General features: G+C 45.2%; 1 protein-coding gene across 9 annotated transcripts in view; it reads left to right on the top strand.

Annotated features, from left to right (window-relative positions):
- TBL1X (transducin beta like 1 X-linked) overlaps positions 1–13,392 on the top strand; it is a 218,500-nt gene that overhangs the window by 149,755 nt on the left and 55,353 nt on the right. For 4 of the 9 annotated variants that reach the window (XM_025857892.2, XM_025857893.2, XM_025857891.2 and 1 more), the window contains exon 3: positions 3,672–3,760. The exons of 3 other annotated variants lie outside the window; for them this stretch is intronic. The gene's annotated coding sequence lies outside the window, so the exon portion shown is untranslated. Of the gene's footprint in view, positions 1–3,671; positions 3,761–5,007; positions 5,119–10,246; positions 10,417–10,860; positions 10,991–11,517; positions 11,668–13,392 lie in introns of those variants that run through there. 2 more of the 9 variants (XM_025857896.2, XM_073902126.1) reach the window with 2 other exon arrangements.

Raw genomic sequence — 13,392 nt, 5'->3', positions numbered from 1 at the left:
CCCTGGCTGGCATGTGGTGTTGGCTGGCCGTAGGAGACCCGAGTCCTGCACCATGCTGGTGTCTCCATAGGCAATTAAAAAAAAAAAAGACTTTATGGTGCAAATTGGATTCTAGTCTATCAAGAAATAGAATTAATAGAATATTTATATTTTAAGCACTTAATTTATGACTAGTCAAAACATGTGTCTGTCCCTTTGACTTAGGGATCCGTGTGGGCGATTTGTTTTGAAAATTTGGGCAATGACGAAGGAAGCATTACGGCAATCTGTGGAAGGACCCCCTAGACGCTTCCTTCTGAATCTAAGATGTGCGTGAAAGTGTTATTTCACCTTCCCATATTTCACAGTAAAAATCAGAAGTCATGAAGAGAAGAATTTAGTCTAAAAGCTGTTTTGTTAAAGTTTCTCAGCCTTAGCATTATTGACATTTTGGGGCGGATCAGTCTTTGTTGTGGGGAGGCTGTCCTGCGAGGTGTAGGATGTCCAGCGGCCTCCCTGGTCTCTCTTCACTAGTTGCCATGGGACCACCTCCTCCAGGTGTGACAGTCAAAAATGTCTCCAGAATGTGCCTAATATATCCCGGGGTGGAAGGCACCATCGGCCCTGGTTGAAACCACTGGACACACCATGATAATTCCATGCTTTTATTAGGTATCACATGTATGGATCAGTATTAAAATTCAGTATTACGTTTGAGAAGGTACCTGGACAACCATTGTCAAGCTCGAGTGTCCCTGATAAATCTAAGCGGAGTTGTGAGCAACCCCAAACTCAGAACTTTGGTGCTAACCTGGGGGGAGGTGGGGAGGTGAGCAAGGGCAGAACAAAACCAGTCCAGTTTCTCTGGTTGCCTGACAGACTTTCAGGCGCTTCTGAGCGGGAGAGTAATTTGCTGTGCTCCAAGTAGGGAGAGAGCATTCTTCTTCTTCTTGGTGAGCTCTAGCTGTCCGCCGTTTGCCAGGTGGTGCCTTAGGCTTGGCGGGTTCCCTGGCTCCCTCCTGTACGTCCGTTCCCCGTGCAGGCCTCCCTGCCTGTCCCGTTTGCACCTGTCAGTCCTGGAGAGGAGGAGACTTCCACCAAGGAGGACCAAGGCAAGCTGATGCAGGGCGGTTCCCCTCCAACAGTGTATGCCCCAAGGGATGGGAAACCGGGGCTCAAACACATACTTGTACGTGAATGTTCATAGCCGCACTCATCACCATGGGCAGAAGGTGAACGCAAGCCACGATGCCCGGCATCATCTGATGGAGGGACGAACAAAGCATAGTTCATCCACACGGTAGAATAGTATTCAGCCACAAAAAGGAATGAGGTGCTCATACACACTTTATCATGGCTGAACCTTGAAAGCATTTTGCTTAGTGAAAGGAGCCAGACACGCTTCCACTGATGTGACATGTTCAGAATAGGGAAATCCAGAGAGACAGGAAGTAGACTGGTAGTTGCCAGGGAATGAGCAGCGACTGCTTAATTGGGTGCAAGGTTTCCTTTGGGAGTGATGGAAATGTTTTGGGACTTGACAGTGGATGTTTGCACAACATGGTGAGTGTTCCGAGGGCTCTGTACCTCCACATGGAAGGACTCTGCTGGACAGGTCTACACCGTCCGTGCCTTGCCTAGAGCTGAGGAGCAACCAGGAAATTGTGAAGTCCTTTTTATATTTATTATTACCTTTGAGAATAAAGAATATATTGCGTATGTTAAAATCATTGGCATTTCACACCAATACTTTGCAGTACATGAACCTTTTTTGCCAGTACTGCTCATTGGTGGTCATGCTATCTGGGTACTGATCATGGGAAAATCAGTTACGATTAGGTATTGGAAGATCGAATTTATCATTTTTAATTTATTGTTTCTATCAATAAACTAATTTTGACATGTTGCACAAGCAGAAGAACGTTGCTGCCCAGTCATATTTACCCATTTTTGTGTTTACAGCACACAGATGATGTTAATTACACTTCCTGAGTTTAACAACATATATAAAAGATAATCTTCAATTCCAAGACTCTCATTTGTGAGTTACCATCTGTTTTGGACCAAAGAATGAGAATTTGATTCTAAAGATTTTTCTGAACAGCTTGTAATAAGAGCTGTTTATGTATTAATTACTTATTGAATTATTATGGATTTTAGTGTTTTAATTTCCAAGCAATTTGGGGCTTATTGTGGCGACATCTGCTCATATTTTGGTACTTTATGGTATTTAGCGATTTCATCAGAAGGCTGTTTTTTTTTCCCCCCGCTCTGGTAATTTACAACTCAATCCTGAAAATAGTAATTTGCTTTCTGCTTCAGGTACTGTTAAGGACCGTTGTCCTATTTTATCTCTACTACAGAAATTTTTTCATTATGGAATGTATTTTTATTTTATGAGCAAAACCAATATTCCTTTATGTCTGCCTCACTCTGGTGAATAACTTCTATTCAAAGAGTTGTAGGGAAATTTTGTTTAAATCTCATTTTTCTTCAATGGTAGCTTTTTAAAAAGCGCCCTGGTTATTTTATCTTACATATCCTTACGGTGTTTTTTAAAAAATGTACTGTAATGAAACTCAAGGGCCTATGAACCTACCTGTAAAACCTTTTTAATCTCCTTTCTTTGAGCAGCATAGCTATAAACATGACTCATTGGGAGTAATTTACTTGAATTTCCTTAAAACATTTCATGAGGTTCTGCATTTACTAATAAGAAACACCTTTGCTCATAAGCTTCCCTGGTGAATTTGAATCATACTAACCCTGGCACCTTTTTATCACTCACGATTGAACAAGAATTTAGAGAAAATGGCAGGCAGTTAATTTCCTTAGATTTTGAGCTGATAGACAATAGTAGATAATTTAAATGTAGGAGTTGGATTCATTCATAACCAAGGAAATTATATGAGGAAGAAGGTAAATACTATTAAACCATTGCGGGTTGATTGCGTAGTGTTTATACTGACCAAAAAGTAGAAACGTTTTCGATACGAAGGTTAACTTAGGACCTTGCAAACCTGGCTTCTTCAGAAGTACAAATGGCGGAACCCTCGTGAAATTGAAATGTATGACAATAACGGATAAATTGAGCCATAGTGAGTCAGTGCCTTTCTTTTGCTTTATTTTAGGGAAGCCAAAAAGGAAAAAAAAGACTCTTAATGTTGTTTCTTTGTGTTATGAGGGTGTATATACACATGGACATGCACGCAAGGCTGTTATAAGCATTAGGCCAAGTGAGGTCTATAAAGTTTCTTTAAAGCATATTTTCTTCTCTTAGAGGTGTGTACGGTTGAGTTTCTTGGTTGCACAGGACACAGCCCCGAAGACAAAAGCAGTTCAGATAGGCATTGATTCTCATTAAAGGATAGCAGTAGCAATAACTGAACTAAAATTAATTTTATTTACTTGGAGATTTTCCTTTCGGGATTTCTACACATATGATAATTAATACAGGCTGGCCGCGCTCCTTTCTCGTCTTTCACTTTGCAGGTAAAACTGCATAGTCTGTGTTCAAGTGTAAGAGATTGTGACATAATAAAACGTGCTAAGTTTGAGTTGAGATGAAAAAGGGAAACAGTGCCACCGATTTGAAAAAGAAAAAAAAAAACCACGAAATGGGAGAGGCCAGAGGTGAATGCTTCCCAAGGAATTTTTAAGTTTTTTCTTCCTATCTCCTCATTTCTCACCAGGCAGCTCCCGGCAGACACTTTGAAGTTTATATGATCGGATGCTGGGGAGCTCACTGGTTCAGAGGTCTACACATGAAGTCACCATAAAGGTAAGCAACCCACTTGCTGTTGCATCTTTGTCCTTGAGCCGATATCCCTTGGAGAGGTGGAAGTGCATTTTGCCCCAACTGAACATCTTCCGTTTTAAAATGACTTTTTTCAAGTTGCAGGTCTTTCTCCTTGCTGAAAGTGAAGGTAATAGAGCACTGGGAAATCATTCTGGGCTAAAATGATGAATTCGCGTTTTATTGCCTTCCACAAATTTTGGGTACTGAACCAGCTATTACAGACTTTTCTGGGTCTTACCAGGAGAGGATGACACCTTCTAAAACCAAATCTTCTTGTCAACATTGTGAATTAAAATTAAGCCAAAAAAGTAATTATGATTAGGCACATGAGTATAGATTTTATCTCCTGTAACTTAATTCTGTACTTTATTAGTTTATTTTTTTTTACATTTTTTTTTTTTAAAGTAATCTCTACACCAGACATGGGGCTCGAACTTACAACCCTGAGATCAAGAGTTGCATGCTCTACTGACTGAGCCAGCCAGGTGCCCCTGTGCTTTATGAGTTTCTTAATGCAGTTTGTGTGTATCTGCAAACTGATTTGCAAGTTAACCTTGAAACTTAATGAGAACAACATGTAGATTATTACTTACAGATCTAGGAGATGGTAAAGTTTCCAGAAGAGCACATCAAACAGGTGCCAAGAGTTGAAGCCCATATACCGAACTAAAACTGACAACCAGTTCTCTAACAGTGCTGTGTTTTGGTAGATGGGATTTTAGAGTTTGATTTTATTATTTACTTTTTCATTTGCTGTGTTATTTACTTTTTGTATTTGTATTTTTTTCCATTATCAGTTTGGTTGCCTTTTTCTTTTTTTTTAGTTTGCTAATTTTAATTCAATTAATTAGCTTATAAAATATTACTGGTTTCAGAGGTACAGGTCTGTGATTCATCAGTCTTATATAACACCCAGTGCTCATTACATCACATGCCGTCCTTAATGCCCATCACCCAGTTACCCCATCCCTCTACCCCGCTCTCCTCCATCAACCCTCAGTTTGTTTCCCTTTTTTTTTTTAAGAGAAAAAAAAAAAACCCACAGAACTTCCATAGTTTTAAGAATTTTGCTTATTGCTTTAAAAAAAATTCAATCGGAACTAAAGTGATAGTCCTAAATTTAACTCCAGTAAGAATCTTATTGAGGTATTTTTGTTTAAAACCAAGTATGTAAAGGGGCATCTGGATGGCTCAGTCAGTTAAGCGTCGGACTCTTGCTTTTGGCTCAGGTCATGATCCCTGGGTTGTGAGATTGAGCCCTGCAGCGGACTCTGAGCTGGGTGTGGAGCCTAACTGAAGATTCTCTCTCTGCCCTCCCTCCCCCCAAGAAAAACACCCAAGTATGTAAAAACAACAAAGTAAATATGTAAGAATCTTGATATTTTACTTAAGTATCTGAAAAATGTAGTTTGCTTATAAAAACAAAAATTTGTAAAATGTTAATTGAGTTTGTGACTGGCTTTAACTTAATATTTTCAGGATTCATCCATCTTGCCCTGTGAATCTTTTTTATGGCTGAGTAATATTCTATTGTATGGTTATAGCACATTTTGTTGATCTCTTCATCAGTTGATGAACATCTGAGTTGTTTTTACCTTTCAGTTACTATGAATCATCATTATTCATATTACTGCTGTTCTGAACATTTGTGTGCAAGTTTTTGTGCAGACACACGTCTCCGTTTCTCTTGGGTGTATGTCAGGGAGTAGAATCGATAGGCTGTATGGTGACTGTGTTTAACATTTTGATGAACTGCCACAACTTTCCATCAGCCAGTATTTTTTGAAATGTAGTTGAACCATCTTCTGAATGTTGGGGAAGATGGGAGAGGTCTGTCGGTCCTCGGAGTTTTGATTGGGACTTAACTCAGTACTTAGGGAACATAAGCTTCAGTTGAGTTGAGCACACATTGAATACCTACTGTGTGTGAGGCACTGGTGTTGAGCTTTAGAGATGACTTTGGATGTTTGTGGGGGATTTTGGTAACCATGGTAGACCGTGGCGGGTGGTGTTCCCTGCTCTCACTGTTCAAGCGGTTGGTTTGTACCTGAGGAGCATCCACGTTTTGGGGCATCACCTGCAGGTTAGCAAACAGGCAGCTTTCAAGCCGGGAACAGACAAGGCAGGTAGATAGGCAGGTCTAGTGTAGACACAGGAAAGTCTTCGGTAGAGCTGAGAAAAGCAGAGCAAGGGTGGCATTTTTTGTCAAGGGCTAGAGAGTAAATAGTTGAGGCTTTGTGGGCCAGCCGGGCTCTGTTAACAGCCACTCCATTGTGCTGTGGTGGTGTAAAAACAGTCGTCGATTGTACGTCAATGAAGGGATGTGGGGGAGTGCCAATAAAACTTTATTTATGGACACTGGGATTTGAATGTCAGATCAATTTCATGAGCCACAAAATAGGATTCTTTTGATTCTTTTCAGCCATTTAAAAATGTAAAAACTAGCCATAGCTCACAGGTCCAACAAGGGGAAGCAACAGGTGGGATTTGGCCTCAGGCCACAGTCTGTGGACTCTTACCTAGAGGAACACACCTGTTTTGTTTCTGCCTCTCCTAACTTCTGCTTTTTGAATTGGGAGGACATCAGGAGGTACAGCTCTGCGAGGCCCATGATGTGATTAAGACAGAATCCATATTGTGGTCACTTAGCAAAGACCCTGCGGATGTTCAGGGAGCTACGACTTTTAGGAATTTGAGGGCTGTCTGGCCATGTCATGAGGAGTGGTCCTGGACCTACGTACCTGCCCCAGCTAAGGGATCTTGGTCAGAGGCAAGTCCTCACCCCTCCCCAGGGGACATTCGGCCCTGTCTGGAGACCGTTTTCAGGGGGAGGGGTGCTACTGGCATGTGGTGGGCAGAGGCTAGGGATGCTGCTCAGCACACTGCAGCGCACAGGACGCCCCACCACCAGGATTTAGGTGGTCCCAAATGTCAGCAGTACCAAGATTGGAAAGCCTACTCACGCTTGCTATCCGTATTTTATATTTTAAATCTTACCAGTCTTGTGGCTATGAAGATGTGAGCTGCTGAGCATTTGATGATAAAACTGAGTTCCTGCATTTGCTGACACAAATAGGGGGAATCATTGGACTCTTAGATCTAATACTTAGGTTCATAATATTTAAGCATTTTTTTAAAAGATTTTATTTATTTGAGAGAGAATGAGATAGAGCATGGAGGGGGGGTCAGAGGGAGAAGCAGACTCCCTGCTGAGCAGGGAGCCCAATGCGGGACTCGATCCCGGGACTCCAGGATCATGACCTGAGCCGAAGGCAGTCGCTTAACCAACTGAGCCACCCAGGCGCCCATATTTAAGCATTTTTTTAAGATTTTATTTGAGAGAGAGTGACCGAGCAAGAACGAGCATGAGCAGGGCAGAGGGAGAGGGAGAAGCAGACTCCCTGCTGAGCGGGGAGCCCCATGTGGGGCTCGATCCCAGAACCCCAGGATCACAACCCACGCCTAAGGCAATTGCTTAACTGAAAGTGCCGCCCAGGCACCCCTTTAAACTTTTTTTTTTTAATGTTTCTGTTATTCATTTAAATTGAAGCATCAAAAAATGCTGTTCTCTGAAGACTTAGGAGACCCACGGCACTCGGTGGGTGAGGCATCGCCTGCTTTTTTGTCTTCTAGAGAAAGCCACAGGGTTTACTTTTCAAAACTCCAGAGGCCATGTTCTGTGAGCAGATGACCTCACTCACGACTCCCTGACACAGGAAAGGGAACTGTCGAGGCCAAAATAAATCCTGCATATGTGGTGAGAATCGCAGTGTCTCAGAGGCTTCATCACCAGCCCGCGCGTCTCCTAAATTCGTGTGAGGACCTCATGTACATTGTAGAGAAGCTGCTTCAGGTTTTTCAGTCTTAAAGGTAATTTGATCTGGACACTGATTTACAGATTCTTTGCGAGTACTGGCTTAAACCAACATCATGGGAAAAGCAGAGCTCTTACGTGGGGGCCGTCACTGGCGGTGTCTCCCTGGCGGTGTGCTGGGAAGTCTGGGGTGCCTGAGCTCACATTGTAGTGTGAGAGGGGACGGGACGAGCAAAGGACAGTCGTGCTGCCTGTCGTGTGTCCGTGGTCTGCCTCTTGTGACGCAGTTTGTCTGAGCAGCGGTTTGCTGTTACTAGGTGGAGCACTTTGAGGAAGGCTTCCTTCGGGGTCTTGCCCTGGACGGCAGAGACGGGTCAGTAAATAGGGTGGTGAGCTTGCAGAGTTGGAGAGAGGACTCTGTGGCCACTTGGGAGGCATGCAGATGGTTTCAGGGGTAACCCCAGGGACCGGACGCCTTTCCTGTCATGTCAGCATCTGCTATTGAAGTGCGCACGGGTTTTGGATGAAGGCCCCAGCCAGCCATGAATTAACCCAGAAGGGTGGCCAAGCGCAGAAAGGACCCTTTCTGAATGCCTCACCCCGGGGATGTTTTTTGTTCCGTGAAGAGCGGCATTATTTTCCTAACACAGGAGCCCCTCCTCTGCGTTCCCAGCCCTGTAGCCTCATTTCCTACTTAGAAGTGCAGAGCTGTTCTCATGCAGATTATTTCTGCAGACTCTGCCAGGTTTTAATTACATTTTAATGAATGTGAAAACAGTTCACGTTCATAGAAGATTTGGAAAATACGAAAAGCACACACAGAGAACTCCAGTGAAATTCCACCCCCAGAAATAGATGTGAGACTTTTTTGGAGGGTTATCTTCCGTGTGTGTGTGTGTGTGTGCCTGCAAAACAAAATTTGGCATTATGCACGTTCCATCTTGAAACCTACTTTTTTCCTACGTGACACTGTATCATGGACATTTTCCCCAGTCATGAAATAATTCTTTTAAGGACTCCATCTCATTTTACTGGTTTATTCCCATATTTTAAATGGTAGGATTGTTGCTAGGACTTTAGTAATAAAATGATAGTTGTTTGATTAGGTTTATAATTTTGGGCCATCTGACTGCAAGTAAATAACTGTAAGCTTGGTGGAAAATCTTTATCTTTGGGGGGGGTATCTTTTCTTACTGTAAAATAAAAGACATCTACTCACTGGTAAATGACGATCAGCCCAAGAAAGTAAGCAACTACCGTGAAACCCCTGTTCATGTTTTCATGTATTTTTCACCCAGTATCTTCCATGTGTATATTTTCCTGTAATTGGGGTCAAACTGTAAGTGCCATAATTTATGGAATCATATCCTCGTTGAACAGCAAAGTGTTTGAATAGCTGCATGTTGTCTTAATGACAATTATGTAGGAGAAAGAGCTAATGCACAGTGATAAAGCAAGCCTCTTTCACCTCCAACGTAAGCTGGTCCCCAAGCAGACTTTAGAAAAGGATGATATGCAAACGTTACTACATGCACTAAAAATTTCATCTTCAACTGGTCACTGATGGTGTAATAAAAATAAATCTAGTTCCCACTGAAAGAGAGAAACACATCATGAGGGAAGCGAACAGGGAGGGTAGGACCCACGACACTCGAGTCAGAATGTCCACGGAGAAAGGCAGAAAGTGCCTTTTGTTGGGATGAGGTCATTTCGAGCAGATTATCCAGCAGCTCTGGCTCTCAGTGTTCAGGCTGCATGGAGAGCTGAGCCTTTTCCAGAAGATTACTTTAAGCCATGGATTCTTCCAGCGTCAACGCCAACAGGCTAGGAGGGACGGGAAATGAGACAAGCTTTCTTCCATCCCTGGAGGAGAAGGGCTGCTTTAAAAGAGTCTAGGAAAATATTTCACAATGAGGCAGGTTGTTAGAAGAGAAACTTTTCCCTCTCGTGATACGGGATTCGCACTGTTTTCCTCTAATATGTGTACACCTTGCCCACTATTTCGGGACAAGGCCCCCTCCTGCTGGCAAGACGCTGGCCCTTTCTGCCTTTCAGTTCTGCGCCAACTCCCAAGTAGGTCTCTTGGGGTTATTACGTTTAAGATAATGAAATGGCCATTCAGACTCTGTTGCTTGGGGGCGATCCCCTCCCTTCAGGGAGAATGCTAGCCTAGAAAACCGGGTAAGTATGTACTAGATAAAATGAAACCCTTCACCAGCATTTCTCTTGCGACTGAACTTTGCACTGATTTGGGAAGGGAACCGTGATTAATAGGAGTCTCTGCCACCTTGAGATGCAGTCGCAAAAAGCAGTACTATAAATAACTCTCCTTCCGTTTCTCCGTGGCTTCAACCCCAAGTGACCGAGTGTGCTGGAACGCTTCTGTTCGGCGGGGCCGCTGAGCACATGCCGTCAGCCCTGGGCACGCTGCCCCCTCGTCTTCAGGCAGCTCCAGGAGGGGGTGTCATGGCCTTCGCTTGCGGGAGCGGGGGATGACGCTTCTCCCCTTTCCGCGCCCTAAAGACCTCAGATCAACCTGATGGAAGGTGTCTCAGATCAACACTGGGTCAGGCAAGAAAATGCACCCTAGTGCACTCCTTTAAAAACCAGAGCTGTCTGGGTTTTTGTTTTTGTTGTTGTTTCCCTTCTGTTAGAGGCTGAGGACGGTGTCCCAGTGCCGCCAGAGCTCTTTTACCCTGGAACTGGAGAGGTTGGAAAGCACCCGTTGGAGTTCTCAGAACTGGAGATGGGCACGGATGCCGTTCTGGAAACCAGCTCGGGGTTGAGACGTGCGCTGCGTCCCCAGCCGGTGCTTGCTTGACAGGTTTGACACGTGCTGTTTGCGTGTTTGCAGACCACCGGGGACCGGATCCGAGCCCGTTAGCTGAGGGTGGTGTGTCCCACCGATGCCTGCAGAAGGCCCCCTTTGGTCGCTCTTTGGGGATGTGCCCTGTTGGCTGAATATGAGGAATAGCTAGCAAGTCGTGGATCTCTGCTGTGCGTGAGGGCCTGCTCTGAGAATTTCTGTTAAAGCGTTTAGCCCTCACAGCCTCTCCCAGGTGCAGGGGCTTTCGTTAGCCTACGTTTGGAGATGAGAAACTGAGTCACATAACCTGCCCGCTGATCTGGAGCTAGGAAGGGATGGCGATATGATGAGAAATCAGGCTGTCTGGCTTCTTAGCCCCCAGGCGCCCCGAATCCCACACATTTGTACCCTGACTTTATTGCGGGCAGCACAGGCATGTGCCCACTAAAATCGTTCTTCCAGAGTAGAGAGAGGACACAAGTCAGCCTCTACCCCACATGAGAGACATTAATGGCGTTTCACATCAAACCTTAGCACAGACGGCGTTCTTCCTGCTCTGGGTCCTGGGGAGCGTTTGGTATCATCACACAAGGTCAGAATTGTTCTTAAACAGCAGAGCCCCCCCCCCCCCCCCCCGGTTCCCGTACTGCCTTCTCATTCCCGTCTTCCTCCCCAGATGCTGTGTTCATCAGCAGGAATTTACCCTCCCCTCTTCCAAAGCTTCCCTCCTGGGAACTCGGCCTCCCCCTGTAATACTCTGGGGGGCTTGTGGGGGCTTAACTATTGGAGCCTTTCATTATTTGCATAGAGGTCTTAGCTTAAAGGAAGAGGTGTGTGTGAGTGAGTGTGGGTGCCAGTGTGTGTATGAATGTGTTTAATTGCTGGTATTCCCGAAACCCCATGCTTTGAATAGAGCAGATACTCGCTAATTCCTCCATTACCTGCTCATGCATCATTTTCCTTGAGCACAGAAAATGCCGGGCAAAGTACGTGTGTCTGTTAGCAGTAGGATTTCAGTAAATATGGGGATAGGATCCGATGATGCTTATCTGACGTGAAGGAGCTGCTGCTTTTCGGTGTGAAGGCTTCTCATTCTCTTTACACGGCTTTCTTTCCTAGGAGGAGTTTGCTGGAACTAATACACGGTGCTGATAACTTAATCAAGTACCAGCCAGAGTTAGAGCTGTGTTGGGCTTGACAGCCTTACAGCGCCTCTAAACAGATCAGCCGCCCCGAGTTCAGTGTGCCGGACCTGTGTTCTCATTTCCGGTATGAGTCTCTCATGGAGGGGAGGCAGGGTGAGGTGAAGTGAGGGGGCTCACTCGTTATTGTGGCATTGTTATTTTGGCTGAGGTATCGAGTGGTGAGAAAGGCCTCCAAAACAGGGACGGGCCAACACGGGCCACGATGCATCAGCCTCATGAGTGTGAAGCCCAGAACCTCATCGGATGGGGGCGGTTGCTGAGTGGCTCTGCAGAGCATCCGCAGGGGACACGGATGGGGTCATGAGGCCCCAAGAGAAGTGTCCTGTGGCCGCGGTATGCTGTTGCTTCCCCTTAAAATCAGACCATTGGTTGTTTCAGATTGTTTCATTTTCTTGACATGAAGTGTATAAATTAAAAATCAGTCTGAGGAGTTCCCTGGAGGAGTCCCAATTCATAGAGACGAAAAGTAGACGGAAGAGTGGGTGCCAGGGACCGGGGGGCAGGGGAGAAATGGGGAGTTAGTGTTTAATGGAGTTTCAGTTTGGGAAGATGAGAAGGTTCTGGAAATAAACGGTGGGGATAGTTGCACAACAGTGTCAGTGTCCTTAATGAATTGTGCGCTGTAGGGGTTATGATAGTAAATTAGATGTTCTGTTCTTCGCATTAAAAACCAAAGAGAGAGAGACGGAGCTGAGCCGAGCCCTTCCTGTAAATTTGACTTTGTCTGATGTAGAGAACCCTGGCTGTCCCGTCCCCAAGTAGAACTTGGACAGACCTAGAGCAGCTCACGCTCAGGGATTCACAGCCTTGCCTGACTTTTTCTCTTCCATCAGTAAGAGCCGTTTCACCTTTAAGCAGAGGCAGGAGTGGGGGGCTTGGGAAGTAGTAATGCTACAGTCAAAACCCCTCCTGCCGCCGGGGTGGCTCACGACCGGTTATCCACAGTAAAAGGGAGGACGGGGGCACCTTCCTTCCGTCTTCGCTGGTGGACAGCCTCAGAAGGTGGCAGCTGCCCGGAGAGGTGGAGTGTCCTTGCTGACGCCCAAACCGCACACGCTGTTTGGGGCCCCCCAACCCCCCGCTTGGTCGCTGCTACACTAGGAGACCTTGAACGCCACGAACATCAGTGCGTTTCCTCACGTGAAACTGCACCGCAGAACCCTGCGCGGAAATGCAGCATGTCATTCTCACATCCTTCTGTGAAACTTACGTCTGCTCTAGGACAAAACAGGAGAGGTCACTTCACTTCCCACGCCTAGGAGGGCATGTTGCTGAGGTTGGTCTGAACAGTAACTTTTGCCAAGTGGAGATCAGCCATTTTACCCATTGGTGTCAAAGTAAAGTGGACCCATCAGAACCACCACCACCACCTTCAAGCACATTGCTTAGATGTATGCAGCTATACACCCTGTTAATTGTTGGTTTTTCTTGATTGCAGTGTAAACAAACCCCGTGAGTTGAGGGGCGCCTGGGAGGCTCAAGTCGGTTAAGGGTCTGCCTTCGGCTCAGGTCATGATCCCGGGTCCTGGGATCGAGCCCTGCGTTGGGCTCGCTGCTTAGCGGGGAGTCTGCTTCTCTCTCTGCCCCTCTCATTTGCTCGTGTGCACTCTCTCTCTCTCTCTCTCAGATAAATAAATCTTAAAAAAAACCACAAAAACCCAAGGAGTTGAAGTGGATTGAACTACTGCTGTTAGATTTATGGTCAGTTCAAAAAATGTTCTTGTGTCTGTATTGAAATAGTCTTAAAAATATATATGTACGTTGTACTTCACTGGTTACTGTAAATCCT

Source organism: Callorhinus ursinus, unplaced genomic scaffold (genome assembly GCF_003265705.2).
Source record: "Callorhinus ursinus isolate GAN/ISIS: 27379988/994484 unplaced genomic scaffold, GSC_fseal_2.0 scaffold16, whole genome shotgun sequence".
Taxonomy (NCBI): Eukaryota; Metazoa; Chordata; class Mammalia; order Carnivora; family Otariidae; genus Callorhinus; species Callorhinus ursinus.
The sequence above is the reverse complement of the archived record's forward strand: the minus strand, read 5'-3'. Positions and strand labels throughout refer to the sequence as shown.